We start from the raw sequence: 23,449 nt of genomic DNA on the forward strand, positions 1-23,449 counted from the left end.
TCTGTTTCACAACCCTACTCAAGCTTGTTTAATTCACATTCCAATTTGGGCAGTTTTCACTGTTTGCAGTCATATTAAACATCAAGATCCTCTGAAAACAGTCATGTTTATATGGTTCTGAGTCTAGACCAGTGTTTCTCAACCTTGGCCATTTTAAGATGTGTGGCTGGGGAATTCTGAGAGTTGAAGTCCACACATCTTAAAGTTGTCAGGGTTGACAAACGTTGTTCCAGACCATTGCAGTGATGGGATCCCAGGATCAGGTAGGTGTGTGGGAGGGGCCAAGAATCCCTTCCCGTGGGAGCAGAGACCACCCTCCAAACACTGCTGTTTCTGAACCAGCATTCTTTGCCTTGAAAGAGCATGTCCCCATCCACAGACAGAATGTCTCCTGCATAGCGATATGTTGACATCGCTTGAAATTGCAAGCCCCATTTATGATAATATGTGGTTAGTGGTCATTATTTCCCACTACTGGGACTTCGCTTTTCTCTGGAAGAGCTGATTGTCCTGGCCAATATGACGCAATTCCAGAATGACTCACCCTCTGGTTTGTTCACACCATATGGGTGGTATTTAAAGTATTGATTTCCTGTCTTCAAGGTAATTCATGAAACAGCTAGTATTTGCATGCCAACTGCACATACATGATCATATTTGTGCTGTTCCTACTACTATTACTGTTACTATTGTTATTTAAATCCTCTGTGCTAGGTTAAAGCATCAAATTCAAAACAGTAACAATAAAGACAGCACATAATAAAACAAGGACCATTAGCGAATGCTTAAATGAGGGGTTTATACTATGTTTTTAAAACTGCAATGAGGATTTGTGCTATGTTTAAAAACAGAGCTGTTTCCTTTATGCATTATAGTGTTTTCTCCTTTTTTTCTGTTTTCCTTTTCCTTTTATCTGTTTCTATTTGTTTTTCCTTTTCTGTGTCCTCTATTTCTGTGCATGAAAGCATTCTTTTCTGAAAAAGCAGTAAAGGCCAAACATGCTGCAGCACATAAAATGAAAAGCAAGCTTTGAAGAATAAAAATATCTTTATCTGGGACTCCAAAGGCCTCAGTCAAGGTGTCAAGAAGACAGCTTTGGGCAAGGGGATTTCTTAGATGCTGCATCACCACGAAAGGAGCATCTCTCATAGCCACCTGCCTCTTAATTAGCGGGATTAGCTGAAGAAGGACCTCCATGTATGACTTGAGGAGCCAGGTAAGGACAGACTGGAGGAGGTGCCTTTCTGCTAACTTGGATTCAAGTTGATGAGAAATTTTAAAACAAGCCGCTTGAACCAGGCATATAAATATTGTAGACTGGCCATAAGAGAGGAAGGGAAAGAAAATAATATGATGGTTTTTTAAACAAGTTAATTCAAACCTTAAGAAAGGTTTTATGCAGTATGTCACTGGGGTGGGGTGTGAAGCCCTTCATGGTTCATCCCCACCCAACCCCTCTAGCCAGGATCCCCAAACCCTGAAGTCCCCCCAAGGGTATCTCCCAGGGGCTGGCAGAGGTTAGCTACCATCCTTGTTATGAGATCAGGTTTCTCCTTTACAAGGTTAAACAAGAAACCCTTTCCCTTTGAAGGCTTACTCCTAGGTTTGATGAATGTGAGCAAACCCCATGATTGGGTCTTCTTGGAATGCTTCTTAAGGGCTATTCCTTAATGAATAATTTCAACTGAATTTCTAGAATAAAGTTCCTAGAGACAATATTCTCTTCATGTAACAGTGCAGAGCACAAAACAGATCCACACTAAAGAAAGATCCTCATTTGACGCAAATACAGGGAGAATCATGAACCTATCACATCATCTTTACATAAGCTATATAATACTTAGATCCTATCCATCTGGGATAGTAGGCTGGCTAATTATGCATCATGAATTAAGAGAAAAGGTATGGGAAAAGGTAGGCGTAAATTTGCATAACATTGGGATATGCAAATGTATATCTAGATATCATCTTTGAGATGGATAGAAATACAGTGCAACTTAGCCTACTGGAAAAGTTGCAACCAGATTCTTTATCTGTTCCCTCTACTTTCCAGATACAATATATTAATAGTAACTAGAAGGTTCCTGTTTTCTTTTAGCTCATCTTTAAAAAAGACTTGAATCGGACAAAGACCCCTTCAAACAAAGGATTATTGTCTGAGGACTCCGGGTCCTCTCCATCAGCCTACCACAACTGGGTGCCCTCCAGATGTGTGAACAGCTGTCAAGATTCTCAACACTAGTTAGGAAATTCTGGGAGTAGGTCCATATATCTAGGTGGATTGCTCTATACTGTTGAGGAATATTGTCTCTACTATAGGACATATGATCACTCAACTGCACAGTAAGAGAAAAAAGGAGGTTTTTTTTAGAGAAAAATTGAGCTTTAGCAGTAGGTCAGTATTCATGAAGCCATTATGTGGTCAGAGCAAAGAGCTTTTTCAGCTTCTATCTGTCATTATGATCATTCTATTCTCATTATAATACATGCAAACTTGGGGGGGGGCATTTTAAAATCATTACCTTTTTTTTTAACAGTGAGGAGCCATTAGTCCTTCAATAGGTAGTAGGGATATTCCATCCAACACCATTTTCTTTTCCTGTAGTATGCAGTGTCTTTCTATCAGGTGCTCAGCTTAGCGATGGGCCATCAAAGCAATGGGTAAATTACGTGACCCACCAACCTGCCAACACAAAGGAAATGGTTCAAATGTGACACTTAATTTTTAGTGTCTGTAGCAGGCACCATTAAAAAAAGAAAAACCTATTAAGAAACCCTAATAGTGACTTTCATTCAAGTAGCCAATGGATGTATCTATGGCACAACTTGAAAGAGTGCCAAGCACCTGTGAATCAGTTTAAATAGCAGCCAAAGAGGACCGTGGGGTGGGTGAGCAGGACAGGGACTGGATGGGAGGGGGTGACCCCACAAGAACCTGCCAGAACCAACTGAGGGTACAGGATTCTTGGCACAGAGCACATCATTTCAACCCAACTCCCTAGTGGGTTTCAACATGCCCTCCATGTAGAGAGTCTTGAGGCAGAACAGTAGGGAAAACACCACTTCTAGAGTGGAGCACCTTTACCTGTTGTCTGGAAGGCTCAGCTGTGGGTGGACACTGAGACAGAGGCTATGGCATGTACATATGTCCTCCAGAAACAGTTAATGGGCCATCTAATGCTGGGGGGAGGAAAGTTTGTGGATGATGTCACCAGAGAGGAAGAAAGCTAAGTTTGCACCTGATTCTCTTCCTCTTGAAAGGTTGTATTTAAATTTTATATATAATTTTTATTGCAAGTTTTAAAAGAGAAAGATAGAAAAAACAGTATACAGAAACAAATAAAAGAAAACTAGTAATATCCAACAAATTAATTATGAAATTGTAATTCCAAAACAAACAAAAGAGGGAAAAGATAGAAAATTACAGAGAAAAAAACCTAAAAAATTAACATACTAAATTACTATAAATCACCTAAACTATCATATATTCCTTTTATCATGTATCAAATGTATCAAATTGTGCATTAAAACTGTCTATTCTTGTAAAATATTATGAAAACAGTGCCAAAGAAAACTTTATGGTGTCATTTTTTGATCAGTAGAAAAAATTGCCTTTTCAAAAATGGATAAATTACACATTTCTTAAATCCAATCTTTGCTACCAGGGGTAATAGCACTTTCTCTATTTCTTAATATGTTGGCTGTTTCCTACACCCAGTATAACTGATATTCCTCAAAAACAGTCAGATTCCACTACTCTGGAATATAATTCAAAATAATGTTGACATCTTTAACTTGAAAATATTTACCCAGACATAACAGTTTTAATTAAATGATGTCATCCTAACCAAAACTTAAAATATGTATTTTTCCTACTTTCCAATTGACTTTGGCAGTATGATCTTGGCAACTCCAAATTCATAGAAAAGAGACTAACTACCCATGGACTGTGAGTTCACTCTGTATGCTATAAGCCTTTCCTAAAAAGCCATCTTCTCCTAACACAGAGAAGAAAAATCTGTTTCTAACAAACAGAAAAATCAGCTTTGTGTTATTCTTCTTTTCTGCATCTCTTTGCATTGTCTTATTCCCTTTATGGATCAGAGAAACCTTATACATATAAAAAGTTAATCATGATTTAAAAAAAAAAATCAACCAAGTCATTTTTTAAAAAGAATCTGTTACTCTGATTATCAGGACTTGCTGCTCTGAAGTCCAGCAAGCGCAGGCAGGAAAGAATTTGAACAATTCTGTCTCACACATTTTTTGGGTCTTATCCCAGCCCTCATAGCTTCTGCTCTGAAAACTCTGCATGGTTGAGTTGACTTCTGGAAGGAAGTGACTAAGCACATTTTTGTCCAAGTGCATTGTCTAGCTGAGGGGGGAAAAATCCCACTGTTTGCCAAATTATACTGCCAAAAATAGCGTGCAGACTGACACGGAGGAAACTGCTGCACCTTGGAATTAATTTTCTACTGATTCAGGAGGCCTAGGCTCCAAAAAAGATATAAAGAGTCTATTACTTAACAGGCAACAAATTACAGGCATTTCTAATAATTATCTTAGTTCTACAGAACACTTTGAGAAGGAAAACAGGGTTGAGATGGTCACAGGGGAATTCAACAGGTATAGTCATGCCCAGTCAATTAGATGCCCAGAATACCTTATTCCTTTTCTGATTTCATGAGATACTCAGTACTATTCTTTTTCTCTCTCTTACCTATGCCATACTCATCGCCCTCTGCTATTAATTTAAAGTCATTAAAAGATTTACATCCTCCCTGAAGTATAAATACAATTTTTTTTTTTTTTTGGTACCTTCAAGAAGTTTTTGACTCCTGGCAACTGCCTGGACTAGTCCATGCAGTTTTCTTGGCAAGATTTCAGAAGTGGTTTGCCATTGCCTGCTTCCTAGGGTGAGAGAAAGTGACTAGCTCAAGGTCACCTGGCTGGCTTCGTGCCTGAGGCAGGAGTAGAACTTACTGTCTCCTGGTTTCTAGCCTGGGGCCTTCACCACTACACCAAACTGGCTCTTTAGCAGCTAAAAAAACATTTAAAAACAAATAGCAAAAGTTATTAACAGAGTCAATAGTAACAGGAACTGTTGAATTGAAGAATAATATGATTCCAATACATCATCTAGGTTTCTTGATTTTAAATCTTAATCCTAAAAGATTTAAATGTATAATCCTGCTCCATGCATGGAGGTTCATCATCAGGATTATGCCCCGAGTTGAGGAAATGGGTTCAAGTTTGCATGGATTCCTTAATGAAAGCCCCACAGTTGTAGAACTCCTTTTCTGCTAATGCGCCTTATACAGACTTCTAAGAAAACTTTCAAACATGCTTAATGTGTGTGGTTTTTTTAATACATAATTTTTATTAAATATTTTTAAAAAGGAAAATAAAAATTAATATAAAGTAAGAAAAAGAAAGAAATCAAAGAGACAGCTAAAAGTGCAAGAAGGGGGGGGGAAGTAAAACAAAAATAGAAAAGAAAGAAAAAAGATATAAAGAAGTAGCTTCCGATCTTCTTTACAGCAGTTATAAGTACAATTATAAATTTACCTCTTACTCTACGGTTACAACATAACTCTCGTCTTTCCATAATCTATCCTGTCTAATCATCAAAACCATAAATCATAAGTTCATTTTTTTCTGTTTCATGCAAAATGTCTATAAGAAGTTTCCAGTCAGCAATAAACATATTGTCTTTTCTCTGATCAAAAAAGTCAATTTAGCCATCTCAGCAAGTTCCATCATCTTCATCAACCATTCCTCCATTGTGGGTAGTGCCAAATCTTTCCATCTTTGTGCATACAGTAATCTTGCTGAATCATACTTAATATGTCTGAGTCCCTCATCCCCTATTCAGGTTATTTTTATAATTTATATGTGTTTCCTTCCAATCCTGTTATTATTCACGTAGCATCCTGTAGGCTACCTCTGAAAAGTGTGGAAGAAATATACTGAATAAATAAGACAAACTGGGTAAATTATGCAAGTAGGTAGCGTTGAAAATGTGAATTCAGCAGGAGACCTTATTAGGGGATGTGCTCCTGAACATGGGCAGACTGCTAAAAGAATACCAAGTAATTAAGTAGCAGCAGGCCCCATTTAGAAAATTAAAAAATGCTCTTGATACAGTTACTTTGGATATAGACTATAAATTTAGCCCAGCTATCAATGATTGCTTACCTCTATTCATTATCTTGGAGGTAAAAAATAGATTCATTAAGAAATATATAGGCTAGAAAAACCTCACCTTTATCTAAGATTTATCTTGGAGAGAGAGAGAGAGGGAGGGAGGGAGGAACGGAGAGAGAGAGAGTCCTAAACACAGAGACTCATTTTACTAACTGTAGGTCTGGCAAGAGGCAGATACGGGGGGGGGGGGGGGGAAGGGTGCCCAGAACCTGCCACCTATGTATTTCTCACCATTTGCCCTACTAGTCAAAAAGGTGATGGAATCTCCATAGGGAGCTAGATAGGCAGAAGGCATGTTAAACCTTTTAATGAAGATGTTAATCATTTGCTTGCTGCTTCTTGGAGAATAATGTGCTGAGCAACTTCCAGCTTCCACACAAGCTGCTATTGTCAAGGATTGGGTCATTTATTGGTCTAGATTTATATCTCGGTTTTCCTCTAGGAGCTCAAGCTGATGTACTCAAGTGCTTCCTGAAGTTAATTGATCTAAAAGTATTGTTATGTATTTGTTGGACTTCTCATAGAATGCTTTAAGAAGGATGGCTATCAGACTTTTTGTCCTGACTTTGTAAGAAATTTGAAGGCTCTTTGACTCACATGATTTGGTCATGCCCAGCCATGGCTCCCTTCTGGTTTCAAGTTACAGCATAGTCCTGGGAGAAAAATATGCTATACTTCTAAAATATGGAATATTTTACATAGATGAAAATCAATGTATACTCCTGATATGAAGGGATGGATTCAAGAGATATATTTTTAATTTCCAAAATGTCTTTGTGTTCTAAAAATGAGAAAATGGAGCAACATGTTTCTATATAGTACTGTATAGTTTTTAAATTATTTAATAAGTATAAAGATTGAATTAATTTTGTGCTAATATCAAATGGATCTTATTTTTTTCTTAGTTCCTTTTTTCACTCTCTCCTTATGTTCACTTTATTTTAATCACTGTAAAATATGCAGTTTCTTACTGTACTATCACTGATGTGTCCCTTTTTGTTTATTATGCTTCACTAATAAAATTAAAACAAACACCTGCCCCCCACCTTTTCTCCTCCATTTTCCCCTATGGCTGAGGATAAACATGGAACATGATTCCCAAGGTCCCAGTCCAATGTCCTACCATTACACCATGCTACAGTGGACCAAAGTTAATGTGAACTTTGGGATACAGTGAGCAAGTTTCAAATGAAAAAGAAGACCATATCTAAGATGAGTATTTTGACTGCTTCTTTTTAAATCACATTACACTGTAGAACAGAAATGTTTGTAAAAACAATGAAGATCCTAACTTCTATATAAAGTATTCTTCTATTCTACTGTGGCATACATTGGACAAAGTACTTGATGTTTGGAGTTTTTCTGAAGTCATATCAGTGCATGTATTTTCCTGGGTAATAGGTGTACACACATAAAGTACATTTTATGGAAAATATAGACTCAGATAGTGTAGTAGGAAGACACCCATAGGAATGGTCTGTTCCTCTGCAACCTACTCTGACATTTCCAGCTCTCTACTCTTCCTCTACCTTCTTTGATACAACATCTCTTTCCCCATGTTATATTCCAAAATACCAAAGATTTCATTCTGCCCTGCAAGTGACCAACAAGTTAATTGGATGGACAGAAATTTGGGATTTGGCATCTCTGTCTCTCCTAACTGTGTGCCAATGATTAAATACATGACTTGGCTCACTAGCACATTATCCAATAAGATATACTGAACATCTGTAACTAAGAAGACTATAAGTAGTCTTCATCAGTGGCTCTTATTATCCATACAGCCAACACAGAACAGGTACTAAAATTACTGCTAGCAGAATCATTATGTGATGTAGTTACTAGCTTGCCTACCACATCTGGTGTGAGGTCTGCTTAATGTAATACATACTCCCTTATGAGAGTAACCATTACTTTATGCACAGCTGTTGGGAAATCACCAGCCTTTCTGGAAAACCGTGTGTCCCATATGCTGTTCTCAAGTCTTCCTAGAGAACTAAAGCTGTCACCTTGGGAAATCTTTATTTCAGCAAGCAATAATATAGCCAGATGTGTTGAGGCTAATTTATTAATTTGGTTTCAGGGGATTTGAAAAGGAAACCTCAAACCTCCTTTCATTTGGAGACACTGATTAATTTGTGGAGTTAATTGAAACCCACTAGCCATTAAAGGGCAAAAATCAAAAGCTTGCCTGTCGGAAACCTGAAGGGTGTGTGCGTGCGTGCAAATAAAAGCAAAGCAAAACTCAGCAGCACAATCTTTTGCATGCCTATACATGCAATTCCTGTTGCATTTAGTGGAGTTCACACCCAAGGAAATTAGTTTAGTACTGGGGTAGTTTCAGTATCACCAAGATATTCTGAAATGCCACTTCAAAGGAACAGACTGGAAAAGAATACATGAGCTGGAAAGCCAGAGATAAGCAGCATATGTTTACATATTATTCCCACAATTTAGATATCTACAATGGAATGTAAAACTGCAAATGATAATGGTGTTTCTTCTGGAAGGGAAAAAAGAAAGGTTACAATAAACCGATCAAAAGCCATGATGTATTTAAGAGAACGTTACTGGAAATGCATGAAAAAGTCTGCCTTGACAGAATGCATCTTTTGATTTTCTAAACAGATTCCTTTAGCAGGAAGATGAGAACTTCAATTTACTCCCAGGATAGAGCTGGGCAAGTCAGAAGTGTTTTTTTTTTAAAAAAAAAACTATTTTGATTTGATCATTCATAATCTCCACTGCCAATCTTTTTGGCGCCTCCAGGAATTTAGCAACTTTTGTCTGCCGATTGCAGTATCCCCATCATGAAATAAATGCTCCAAACATAATTTCTTTGAACAGTTCCTGTTGAGAAGGATATTATTTCCAAAGAGAGTAATCCATGAAATAACAATGTCTTTTTCCAGTATTCTGGGAGGGTTGAAATCCAATCTTTAATCCCTGTTTAGAAAACATACTCAACAGAGATTGAAGCATCTGCCATCAACCTACCTCCCTTAAATCCAAAGCAACAGATTTGGCCTTAGGAGAAAGGAAGGTTAAAGTGTTAAGGGTTTAAAAAGTAGTCTGTTCTTCTTTCTTCACTTTTAATTGTAGGGTTTGAGCAGGGTGCTTGTCTCTGTGAGCATCTCTAATCAAATTCTTGTGAGGCTCTCTTGGTATCCTACCTGCATTAAGCAGAGCGTTCTGCCCCAAGGGCCCAGACAAGCATGGGATCTATTGATCAATTTGGCCCATGCAAATCCTCCCCTCCCACTTGCCTTCCTCCCTCCCTCCCATCCATCCATCCATCCATCCATCCATCCATCCATCCATCCATCATAGAACTATTGACATAACTATCCTTAAGCAATAAATATTCCGTCTGATCTGGCTTTGGTTTCTGAGATGTCCACAAATATAAGTTGCTAGTCCTAATGTCTAGCAACTTTCATTTAAAAAAATGAAATAAGTTCACTGAATTGTACCAGATCAGACTCCAACTCCATACCTGCACATTGCAAATAATGTTACATGAAACTTATACAGCCCTGGAATATTGTTTCCCCACTGCCCCTGCTTTTTCTTCTTTTGGCAGTGATCTCCTACCTGGTTGTAATTAGAACTGTGGAAATGCTGTTTTTCACAAAGAAGGTATCTGATCATCATGGGATACTCCCCCCCCCCAAAAAAAAACAACTAGTAGGAGATGTGGCAATCTTCAATTTTCTGTCCTCTCTGCAGCACCACAGTGCTGCTCACTGCAAAGGATATAGTAGTAGCAGAAACAGTGCAACAAAGCCAAATGTCCTGTTTAAGCTTTGCTTCAGAATATACATTTGGTAATTATTCTTGTAACTAATCCTTTCAGTGGAACTCATACAGTAGGCCAAGTACCTCTAATGGGTTCTCAGCAATGGCTCATAGCAGCCACCCAAGAACTACTCTTTGCAAAGGTATCCACAAGGTGCGCTGTTGTGATCCAGACTCCGCCCCTTTCATATGTGCATGTGACATCATAATGCCTGAACAAAAGGGGGTGGATTTTGCTTTTGTCATTTGCTCCCTGTGACCTCCCAACAGATGCCTCTGTTTTTTATAAACTATCCTGAGATTTTCACCTGATCAACAGTAACTTATTTGTATAATAACTTCATAAGTAACTTAATTATTAATAATTAATATTATTAATAAGTTACTTACTTATATAGGAATTCTTAGCCTATTTTTCTTAGTATAATTCCCATTCTCCACCTAATTCTTGCTTCTGTTCTGAATTCTTCATCACCTTAGAATTTCTTAGTTCTGAGGTGCATAACAGACTTCTAATCACCTCTATTTGCATATGAAGATTCTTCTGTCTGAAGAAATGGGGTTGCATCTTCCTACACAAATTAACCTTAACAGATTGTTTCCCCGCTATATCATCTTTTGCACTCATCTAACCACCATTCTGCCAAAATATCACAGAATATTTTTTACAATCAGGCTGCTGGTTTAGGATTGTTTTAATTACCCCCCATGGAACCATTCTCCATTCTTCTTTTACTCTGAAGAATAGTGAGACTGGTACTGTTCTGGAGTTATGGACTACATTGGGAATAATGCCTTCTTAAGTATTATCTTCACTGGAGGCATCTTTAAGGCTCCTATTTCTTTGCGAGGCTCTGGGGAAAATTCTTCTGCTTGACACACTAGGTCCATTATGACAGTTGCTTCACAACTCTACCTCTGGACAGGATATTGACTATAAAATGCCCTCGGCAATGTCATTCTTGTTACCAAGGTCTTCAACGGATGCCCCAGTTTGTTAGAAATGAAGTGGGCTCTGGGAGCTTCTGTAGACAGATTCTGACATCAGGAGGACAACGGTAGCACAGTGTGCAATCACTGATTTGCAAAGACACTTTCCATGGTTTTAAAGAATTATCAGGACTTACATGTGGTCCCTAAAAGAAATGCTCACTGGCCTTATGGTACTGGCAATTTCTCTCACTTCTCGAGTATAACAAGAATCTGAAAAGTCAGCCAGTTTCTTACATTTCTGCATTCCTCGGTCCAGGCAGGACTTTTGGGCATGTAATTTTCTGCAGCAAGTACATTCAGAGCTTCAGCTCTGTTGGGACAGATGGCCCGGATTGTGGGCACAGCCCATCTGCTTTGGTTTGCTGTCGGTTCTCTCTCTAGAGCTTTGTGTGGGTAACTGAGGGCTTCTAGCAAACTCTTGTAGCCCATGACAGTTCCTTAGCCCTGGCTCTGGCCCTTGATCAGTTTGGAGTTTCTTATCAGCCACCTAGTCCCACGTCTTGTGTTGAACGTTTCCATCTGTAGCTGTATGGATACAGTTTTGGCCCAAATGCTCACAGCCTGTCTCTGATAGTTCCATTTCTGCAGCCTCACAGTCATCTGCTTTCTTATGTCAGCACTTTAGGCAGGCCCAGCAGATTCCACTGGTGCTTGTTTCCTTTGCTGAAAGCCAGCCTTCTCATACATCAGATTTGTCTTTGGCACAAAATAGCCATTGACATTTCTCAGTACAAGGACGCAGTTATCTATAACAGCAGCAGCAGCAGCAGCAGCAGCAGCAGCAGCAGCAGCAGCAGCAGCAATGTAAATGAAAATAATAATAATAATAACAACAACAACAACAACAGCCAAGGACATCAAGATATAAATGAGGACATATATCTCAATGTAGCCTTCATCTGCATTCAGTTTGGTACCAATCTATAACAAGAAAACCTCTGCTCCCAGTCAGGCCATCCAGCAAGCAAACTAAAATCAAAGGTCTCCAGTAGGAAAAATTTGGCAAACTGCCAGATTTCAGGCTTCCACAGGAATTCTTACTCACAGAAATCTCCAGAGCTGCAAGGTTCTTCAGATTTCCCACCTGTATTTGTTTGTTACAAACTGGCCTGAGAACTTCAATAATAGTGATGATGATGATGATGATGATGATGATGATGATGATGATGATGATGATGATGTTACAATAATTTGTGTATACAGACCCTAGCCTCCTTTTCCTAACAGAATTGTCAATTCTTAGCTAACCTGCTTCTCTTTATTTTGACTCCTTCTTTGCTATATGAAGAGCTGACTTCTCCTCCTATTCAATGTTCATTGCATAGACCACCAAATGTCCAGAAGTAGGAGTGAGCAATTTCTTGGTGAATGGAGCTACACTTCATCATTTGATGGGGGAAATATGGCATGATGATCCAAACAAGATGATGTCCACATTTTCCATGAATTGTATGTTATGTGAAGTTCTTTATTTTAAATCATATTAAATCTATTTTCAACCTTACTTCATGATCTTTGTATGTTCCTAACCCTGAAATGGCAGGAAACCATACTGTCAGAATGCGATATCATGGTCAGAGGAGGCTTTGAGGACAACAAAAAGGGCTTTGGGACCGCATGTTGCCCACTTCCACCCTAAAGTAACACTACCATGAGCATTATAAGAAATAAAATGTTCACCACCCTCCACTTATTTGATTTGTGTGCCAATTTAGAGTGCCACAATGATTCTGCATCGATTTGGATGTTACAAACATTTAAAGCTGCCCTACATTGATTATTTGTCTCTCTTGCCCAATAGCAACCCCTCTAATTGACAAGAGGTATCTTTAGTAAAGCAGTTTATTCCCCAAATCTGATAGCTGAAAATGCTTAGGTGTCTCAGTTGCATAAGTTTTATTTTAAACAACTTTGGCTAGATATGGACCAAGAGGGTTATTTGAAAGGATAGAGTGAAAAGAAAATAACTAAGGCAGAGACATGCTCCGTTCAGTGTGAGTGAGGCCTCTGATCTCTGATCTCAAACATACTAATAGGGGATTGCCCCAGCTTGTGTCATGCATTTATGTTGAACTACAATCTGCATAATTTCCCAGTCAGCATAACCAATGGCCAACCTGGCTAAGGAATTCTGGGAGTGTTGTCCAATATATCTGGAAGGCTGAGAAAGACTGGGTGGGACTATAAGCAGCACTGAACATCTTTTATCCCTAGAATGATTAATGCATCATGATTCAGAATGCTGCCACCTCAGCAGGTAAAAGACATTTGCTGACACAGCACACCTAAATCATTGAGTCTGCTCTAGGATAATTGAGACACACCCTGGCATTTTTGCATCATAAAAAATGGCATAATGACTATGGACTGCTTACATGTTGACATCTTGCGAATGATTCATAACATGACCCTACATTTCATGCAACATGCTGCTAGGGGCCTCCCAATTTCCCAAATGGTGACAAATTCCAAGGATAATGCTATTGGGCTTACCTTGCATTGGATGAAGGGGCACTGGGAAACCAGGGTATTTTTAGAAAGCAAAGTATCCTTATAAGTCACCCTGGAAAAATTCTGTTTATTCTAAGAATCAACATGGACTTGATGCCACACAATCAGTCAATCATTATAAAGCCTGTTAGCCCTATGGAATCTGCTGAATATCAATTCCCAACATGTCTCATTATTGGTTATGCCGAATGGGGCTGCTAAGATTGGCAGGTCAGCAACATCTAGAGGGCTGCAAGTTTCTTACCAAGTGGTAGTTTGCTCTTTGTGGAAATGTCCACACCCATTGCAAGTGGAAGCCCACAGCAGGCACTCTGAAAGTCAGAAGATCCACTGTACCATTTCATATTTCCAGAAAAAAATGAAGATTCATTCCAACCTACACACCCCTTTGTTTCCAACTGTTGCTTGGAGGTGATTGAAGTGGTAGAGCACTTGTCTCACATGTGGAATCTGTGGTATTTCCACTAAGGTATACAAAAGGTGAGAAGAAAGGTTTCTATCTGAGATGCCAGTCAGACCACACAATACACATCTTAATGGTCTAACTGGGACACATCAGCCCGACCTCAGTAAGCCACTGAGCACACATCCACATGCCTTCTTCTGTATTTCAATGGCTGTTGGAGGCTGAAGCAGCCTAAAGAAAGATGTAGGAGCTCTGTTACTCGAGTCATGTTTTCCATCTTATCACAGCTTGAGCTGCCCAGGACAATGTGCTTGAGGGAGGCGCCTGTCAGTCCTTCAAGATAGCCCAGACAGGAAACCAAAACCATGAGTACTAATATTAACTTTATTGTGAGGTCACAGTAACAGAATTGTGCAAGTCTGAAAGCACTTCACCCCTATCCTGCCTTTACTTTCCAGAGAGCTAGGGAGGGTCCTTTCTGAGATGCTGTCTCCACCTCCATTCCTCCTTTGGACTCAGATCTCTCTTTTCAGACTGTTGTCTAGACTGCAGCTCTTCCTCCTATCTCCCAAGATTATTCTCACACCCCATTACAGCACCTTACCACGACATGTTCTAAAACAGGGCCCTCCATATTGGTTTTGCTGCTGTGATTCTGGACCACTCCTTCCCTCTGGATCCTGATCACTGTGCCTGCTTCTCTTTATTATTTTGCCTGTGTGGGAGGCCAGATTTGTGGTGTTATTCTCCTTCTGTGAATGATATGTTGTATGAGCAATCAATTGGTCAACCACACGATGAGGCAGCGTCCCCAGACTCTTATGCCAAGGACTTGCTCTCTCATTAAATACTTCATTTACAAGGTACTTTACAGGGTACATGGAGTTGAGCGTAAACTGTCCTGTTACTATACAAGTCCAGACACAGAGCTCCATGTGCAATTATTGCTGTATCAATCTATATGCAGTGGCTGGTTAGACACGGCTCCATTCACTTTTCTCATTGCATTAATGTTTGCCTTACACTGAATGGGTGCCTGCAACTGCTTCAGTGCTCCATGCACTCTATAATATATCCTGAAGAATTACACACAAACACACAAAAATCAGAAAGCAGTCCGTATGCTGTTGGTGATGGCTTCACACAAAGTGGCTGCCTTCAAGGGCTCAGAAATCAGTTACCAATCACATCTGTTGCTCTGATATGTGCTAGGGTCAGCAGCATAGAACACACTCTGGGTGTGCAGCATTGGCTTCATCGTGGAGGTAGCAAGATTTAGGGTGGGTTGGGTTCCTGTTGGCTCTAGCATGGGATGACAGCTGGTTAGATTTTTTTTAAATATATTTTTCACATCCAAATCAAATCCTAGCTTTAAACTTCTCCAGAGCACTGTCTATTCAAGATATATCTGCAGTCCTTAATATTGTACTTGGAGCAGACATATTCATAGCAATCCAACATCTAACTCACAAAAATATATGCTATTCCAAAAGAGAGCACAGTTAATAGTGATGTGTCTAGACTACACTTCATAACACAGTTTTTGTTTTTTTAAAACTCCTCTCAGCTAATTCTTTGGCATATTTTCTGTTGATTATAAAATTACTGAGGTGGATTAAATATGCCCATGAGTTTCCTGAAGGGATTATACAGATGTTTTCTCTCTGTTTATCATGTCCAAGTGCTCTTTTTTTGTTATACGTTTTATGTGCTGATTCAGTACAATGAAAGGATCACCTGCTAAATATATCTAATCTCTTTAAGATCTATTTGGTCTTCACTCCCCTCTAGTCACAATATTTCTATTAGAAATCAATTTTTGTTATTACTTATTATGTACAAGGGACTATATCACCCAAAAAGACAGAATTCAGTCTTGAAGGCTTTACTGTCTAAAATAGATATTCTCATCCCATTCATCTATCACACATATTTCACCCAACAGAGGAAGTGGAAATAATTGGGGGGGCGGATATAAAAAAAGTGAGGAAGCTGAATAATATCAGGTCCGTGTGCTGGATTTTTTGGCATTACTCATTATTTCTATCACCACAGCTTTGCTATCCACCGCTTTCCCAACACCACCACTTCCACCACTGTAGTTTCCTTGTTGCATGACATATTTTATGGAAAATTCCCAACCGGTCATGCTGTCATTCAGAAACTGTTTGTCTCCAGTAAGTTCACAGAGACAGAAATGATGGTATTCCACTGCATCACGGCAAGCAGTGAGTTCACCCAAGGACATATTGTTGCCAGCCGTGACATCTTTCTACTTTGGGTCATTCCAAACAGAACTGAGCACAATAGGCCTTCTGCAATCCTCAAGCCAATTTATGGGCAGAGGGACTGGGTGAATGATTTTTCTGATTTCCTCTACAGGAGGAGAAATTCTCCAACAATTTCTCCATGACAGAACTCTCCCTTTGCAGTGATTTTTGCACCACCGGTATTGACAAAGCCTGTTGCCTCCAGATGTCTTCCTCTGGGATTTAATGGAAACATAGAAACCCAGGCAGGCTGCAAAATGCTAGAGGAATGTACAGTACTACACAACGAAGGACTGTGCCCTGACAAATGCCCCTTAGCCACCTCATAACTACATCAGAGCAAGAACACCACATACCAGATTTTTCTCTGAAAGTCCTTTCTCTTTTGAAAAAGTTTTGTTATGCAAAAATCCCTACTCTTTGCTGCCATCTAGTCGTCTTACAGAGTTTTTCAGCTCATTAGCCCTAAAGCAAATTCCCTTTCATCAGATTGAATGAGAACTTGCAGGAAAAAATGCAAAAGAAATTGCCTGACAGAATTAACAAAGGACTGGTGCTATATGTATCTGATGGATGTGCCTGAATCATTCAGGACTTATTGCCATGACAGGAACCTGCCCTCAGCTTCTTCCTGTTACATTTGTTAGCTTATCTGTAGTCATAACCATTCCTAGACTGATAACACTCAAAAAACTTTAGGAAAAAGGGTCAATTAGTAGCATATTGCCCAAAAGAAGAAAAATTGACAGATCTGTTCTGGATTATTCTGGTTTCTCTTTTCTGCTCTTCTCTATGTATAGCCTGTACCCCTGAATGTCTTTTCATTGGGACACTGGCAGGACCGTACATCTTTTATGCCAATTACCCTTTATATATTTTGATTTAATGATTCATTAGTCAGTGCCAAGCTTTTGTATGGATTTCTGGCTGCTTCAGTACTTATGTAACCCACCTTTGGGAGCTATCTGTAGGGAGTCTACAAGTTTGTTCTTATTTGCATCTCGACATCATTAACAGTTCAGTAATGTTAATGTTTCTAAAAAGGAATCAGATAGCTCTAAGCAAGTAGCATGTATCACCATGAGAAGAGTAGCGGTGTGTGTTGAAACGGCTCATCTAGATTTTATAACTATAATCAACAGTGATTTGAAAAAGAAAATCATGCTCTTTTTCTTCTGACAAGACTTGTCAGCACTGTTGTAAGTCATAACATTTTTATTAACGATTTCAAAAATATGCATTCCTGAAATATAAATGTCCTATCAAATTAAATACATTGCACAGTTTAGGATTATAGCATTCATACAATTCCTAAGGTATGGCATTACTCTGAACAGAAAGGACTTTCCAGTATCAAGGTGGATACCAAAGCTGTTTTGATCTCTAAAAGTTCTCCCACATGAATTCAAGTACAATTTCCCCAAAACTCCATTTCTGTTCTTTGCATGGCTCTCTTTTCCCATGGAGATACCTATCTTTGCAGTGGTAGAAATGTGTGAAAGATACAGAGCGCATTCAGAGTAATGCCATTTCTTGAGAACTGTATGAATAAGCTGATTCATACAGACTTCATACCAAATGAAAGTAAGTCAGATTGAAAAGTAGTAGATGTTTCTTTTGAGTGTAAGAGTTCCAAGAGATCTCTATACAGGTGGATTTTTAAAAGTCCTGAATTATAATCAAGACAGATTAATTCCCCTTCTTAATTTTGGATTATGGAAAAGTATGATAGGAAAGAATACTTAACTGTAAGAGAGCTGGAAAAACCTGGAATCCTAAAGGTGATTAGGATGATGGAGGATTCAGGATGAGAATGGTCTCTGCCCCATTTTTTATTTATTTACTTGGTACATTAATACAGCTGCCCATCTTACATACATGACTCTGAGCAGTGTACAAAGTTAAAAACACAAAGGCAATACAACAAAATAATAAAAAAAACCTAACAAAATCATTAAAAAAACATTAAAAACCATAAAAAACCCATAATCTGCAGGACAGCACACTCAATTTCCTTAATAATACAGCCACTTTGTAGTGTCCATACCCACATTACCGAAGCCGCAGGCCAGATGGCAAAACCATGTCTTCAGGCCCTTTCAGAAGGCCGGCAAGGTCAGGGCCAATCTGATCTCAGGGGGAATGATGTTCCAAAGGGCAGGTGCTGCGGCAGAAAAAGCTATCGTCCTGGGTCCCATCAGATGACATTCCTTCCTGGATGGGGCCTGCAACAAGTTCTTCCTGCCAGACTTGATGGGACGAGTAGATGCGATTTTCCTTAGGTCTTGGCAGTTTTGCCTGTAGATTCCATGAGTGAAAAGCAGTTACTATTTATATTAGGGTGTTGACACAAACTAAGCAAAAAGCAGAAGTAGGGAAATAAAATAAATAAATAAAATAAGAAAAATAAACAAATAAATTAAATAAAAATAGGAACTGGACCTCCCAATACCAAACAAGTTTGGAGCTGGGCAAGTGGTATTGCCCTTAACAGTTGTTTCCCTTTAATGTAAGACATGCTGTTCTGATGTACGTATTTAATGTATATATGTAAACAAACATTACCCTGTTCTTCTGCACCAAGGATCTGAACATATTCTAATGAACTCAGTAGGGCTTACTTCTGAGTACATGTGTGCAGAATTGTGAAAATACACACACTAGACGCTAACAGATCTATTAAATCTGAAAAAGTAAGTAGCACAACAGGCTTATTATTGCAGTTTTCAAAAGTCAATATGTTTACTGCCAAAAAGTCAGACAGATACTTCTTGAATGTACATAGCAACTTCAGGATTTTTCTGCAGGAATCTCTCCAAATGCTATTCAGCAATTTCTATAGCATTTTAAAAAGCAACTCTATTAACATCCTGGGTTTGGTCTCCCTTTGCTTTCTCTGGACTAGGAGGGAGATGGGGTCACTTGGAGCTGGGCTTCCTAACTGGGCACAGCCATTAATTCTTGGAAGGTAGAAATTAAGTTGGGGACTTGGCAAAGCAGTGGAGCAAGTTGGAAGGCTGGGAAGACAAGAATATCACCTACCAGAATGGCTACTCTCTGGAAAAGGAGAAGCCCCTGGAGATGTTCAAATCTCATAAATTGATTGCTTTAGTGGCAAAAAAAAAAAAAAGGATGCTTTCAAATACAGGCAAAACAATGATATAAAGCCTTAGTCTCGGTCAAAGTACAGGGTGAGGTTGTGCGGAGTGATGGCATGCAAAGCACCCAATGTTACTGTCACCTGTATGTGCAGAAAGGCTCTCAATGTGGGAGTGTTTATCTAATTGTGGCAGGGAGAGGGGGAAAAAAAGCTTTCCCCCTCCATTGCTCATTCTTCCATGTAGCAGTGAGGCTAATTGATAGCATAATCCAGCCATCACTGTGGCAATATGAAATTTGTCTCCACATTATCAATATATCATTGCAACAGGAGCTACATGGCCCTATAAATCACTTGTGTAGATAGTCTGATAAACAACATTGAAACTTTAACATCCATTCGTTTCCTCATACAGCCAAGATGTAAGGATTGACTTTTTCCAGATGGTGTTCTGGTGGACATGCTAGCCAAGAATGATGGCACCCAACAGAGAAGGCTAAGAGCCTTCTAAGAACTAAGAGCCAGCCTGGTGTAGTGGTTAAGGACTAGGGAACCAGGATCAGGAAGGCACAGGATCAAATTCACTTCCTACCATGGATATTTTATTGGGTGACTTTGAGGCAATCATTCTCTCTCAACCTAGTTTATTTTATGAGTTTTTTGTGGGGATAAAATGAAGGAGTTCCCCATGTAAGCTGTTATGCGATCTAAGAGAAAGGGTGGGATATAAATTCAACAAATAATTATTTAATCAGAAATGTTGTATTCCTCTTTTCCTCCACCTTGTTGTTTCTCTTCTCTCTCAAAGCCACGGTACAGGGCTTTATTTCCTTCACTCATATTTGCTCTTTGTGTCAACACCAGCTGCAGTAACAATGCATCTAGTTCTGGACAACTCATAAGTTGCAGAATTATATTAAACCAAAATCTTCTGTGTATGAAGAGTACATTGCCATGCCTTTGTAAGAAAGCAAACATTTCTTGTAGAAGAATAGAATCAAGATCTGAAGATAAATCCCATTTTAAGAGGTACTGGTATGAAGCATTGACAAACAAGGTAGAGCTGATTAAGATAATAGTGTAAGGTATAGCTCTGAATAATCATTTGCACCACAAACAGATATACTGTTAAAGATTAATAGATGTGAGAGGTCAGGTCTTGCCTTCTGCTGACAGCCAGATAGTTTTTTGCCCATTTTATTTTTAACATGATCATGTTGCCATGACACATTGCAGAGACAGCAGGAAATACTATAATACTTACTGATAACACAGAGTCTGGATAATATGATCATATAGTTTAGTCAGTAGATAGTCATTTGGTTGTATCCGGGCGGTATCATGAATGCCCGGATGGTGTGCTGTCCTTGTTTATACAGACAGGAAATACATGAATTCACAGCATTTCTTTCTCACAAAGCTTCTATGCATGAATTTGTACCAAATTTCCTTTCTGCCTCATTTATTTTCTTTGGTTCTTAGGTGAAAGAGAGCAGAGAAGGATAACTAAAGCAGTTTGATGTATAGTAGAGATGTGATAAAAGTGGGATGAAATAGGTTGTTAGATTTTTCCGGTATTGAACAATATAATGCACCAAATAGCTGCTTTCTCAGCCTTGTGTAAATATCCTTTGATCATTCACTAAATGTGTAATACTAAAACACATTTCTATACTTATATATAAAGCTATAGAGCTCTAGTAGTATGCATTTAAAAAAAATTGGGGTCCAATTGCAGAAAAACAAATGAGATAAGAAGGCAGAATCTATATAATTGTATCCATCACCATTAGCAGGAACAGACAAACTTTTGGTAGCTGAGTGTTGCATTTGGTTGTGGCGGGGGGGGGGGGGCTGACAGCCATAGTTGGTATGGTTGCATCACACATGTCAGTGGATATGCATTTTGGAGAATCAGATTTTACTTTGTTTCTAAACTGAAGTACGCCTATGTTAGGACTTCTACTATGCTTTTCATGTGTTTCCCTTTTCAAAATCACAGGAAACTGCTCTCCATTTTCAGCAACCATAGTTTGAAAAGCTGCAAAAAGGGGATTTAGTGTTGGTCCTGGGGCCATACTCTATTCACCTCTGATGTCATGGGTAATTTGGCACCTTCCAGATGTTGGATTACAACTTCCATCTTCACTGTTGGTCATGTTGCCAAGAGATGATGGAAGATGGAGTTCCTGAACATCTGAAAAGCCACACATTAGGTCCACATTCCTATTAAGTCAGACATCTTTTTCATTCAGGAGCCTATGGCGTGTGCATTGGTCTCCGGAAAATAAGGTTTCTTCATCAAATTTCTGATGAAGAATTTAGCAATGAAGGAAAAGCTTTCTTGAATAAAAATCTTTGGAATGAATTGTCGGTCACATTTTACAATGGAGCAGAGAAAATGTTCAATGACAGTGAGTTTATGAGTCAGGGAAAAGGAGAAGACCAATCAACAGAAAAACTGAGGTGGCTGTGTAGAGCCTGATCATTGCCAGATGATGATGATGATGATGATGATGATGATGATGATGATGATGAAGAAGAAGAAGAAGAAGAAGAAGAAGAAGAAGAAGAAGAAGAAGAAGAAGAAGAAGAAGAAGAAGAAGAAGAAGAATTCCTACCTTCTGATTTACCATGCTTTTGTTTCAAACTATAATAGATAATTTCTTCAAAAACAATGTCATTGTTTAAGCAAATGCACCATTCTGCGTGTTAGGGCAGAGTCAAAATATGCAACCCAGAGATCGAAAGAGACAGGGAGAAAGAGAGATACAGCCAGTCCATTAACAGAACAACTGTAGCTCAGACTCTGAGAATAGCTTAGGCCCAACTGTCTATACTGCATGTGCTAGTGGGATGTGATCAGAATTGTGAAACTTAATAAACAGCACTCATTATGCTGTTAATGTATGAAAAGCACCAGAACTCTGCAGCTAAGAAATTGCCTTGTTAATTCAAATCAATAGGACAATTTATCTTTTTTCATATCTGGAGGACTCCAAATTGAGACAAAAATGAGGGATAGACATTGAGAGACATGAATGGATGACTTCTTGGGAAATCAACTATTTGGTTCAAAAACTTCTACTTTTATTTATTCTGAAATACTTATTTATTCTGAAATGCTTCCTTTACAATGGGGTTTCTGTGCCCTTTCCATGGCATCACTATTTTCAGTGTTACAAAATAAAGAGAACTTTTTAATTAAAATATCAGCCTAATAAACATTATAAGGTAATTACAGTACTGAATATTTGTTGATGGCTTTATGTTTTGATGAGCTTTTTAAATAGCTTTGCCTCTTAGTGTAGTACTGAATTGTTTTAAACGTGTGCATGAAGTTAATAACTGGAGTTCAGATAGTTTCAAGAGATCAGGAAGAAAACAGTGCATAGATGAAATAAGAAGCAGTTGTTATTTTTTTCACATTATTTCAAGCAAGGCTTAGCAGCTTTTGATGAGCACATTTTCAGGCTACAATTCTGTTTTCTCAAACTGGTGCCAACCCCATACTTTCCAGATGTTGGACAACCACTTCTGACTTCTCAGTCAGCATGGGCATGACAAAGCTGTCTGGGGCACACTGGCAGGGAATTCTGAAAATGTTAGCCTAATCCAATGTTTTGCAACCTTGCTGGCTGGGGAATTCTGGGAGTTGAAGTCCACACATCTTAAAGTGGCCAAGGCTGAGAAACACTGGTCTAATATATCTGGAGGGCATTAGGCTGGAGAAGACTGGTACAGCCACTTACTTGGGAGTGAGTCCCATTTAACTTCTCTGGAGAGTGTAGTCTTAATGGTCCTAAATAAACTCCCTGGATTATACAAAGACCATCTGATCTGGTCAGAATATTCCAGAACTGAATCTAGAGTCATTTGATTTGATATCATTTGATACGAAGTTGCCAGCCCATTTAGAGCTTTACAGAAGGATGTAGTGCAAAGGGTTGGCTTGTGTCAAGGGAAGGAATGTTTATAAGGAATAATGGGATCCATTCCTGAATGCGAAGAGACTGTGAGTAGAAAGTGAAGGGACTAACTCCCTGGTCTTTTTCCCAAAATAAATCCATTGCTAGGGTAGGCCAACTAGTGAATGCAGTTCAGAAAAAAATTGTTTCACTAACACTCAGGACGAATGTTTGGTAGCAATGAGACAGAGCAAAG

General features: G+C 38.9%; 1 long non-coding RNA gene across 2 annotated transcripts in view; it reads right to left on the bottom strand.

Annotated features, from left to right (window-relative positions):
• Positions 1-23,449, bottom strand: part of LOC112540990 (uncharacterized) — an 86,811-nt gene that overhangs the window by 30,787 nt on the left and 32,575 nt on the right. The window contains exon 2 of one of the 2 annotated variants that reach the window (XR_015794350.1): positions 2,523-2,683. This is a non-coding gene — a long non-coding RNA (uncharacterized LOC112540990). Of the gene's footprint in view, positions 1-2,522; positions 2,684-17,892; positions 18,484-23,449 lie in introns of those variants that run through there. The other variant, XR_015794349.1, reaches the window with a different exon arrangement.

Source organism: Python bivittatus, unplaced genomic scaffold (genome assembly GCF_059951505.1).
Source record: "Python bivittatus isolate LINGU-HERP-01145 unplaced genomic scaffold, Pbiv_v1 ctg000980_np1212, whole genome shotgun sequence".
In the NCBI taxonomy this organism is placed as follows: Eukaryota; Metazoa; Chordata; class Lepidosauria; order Squamata; family Pythonidae; genus Python; species Python bivittatus.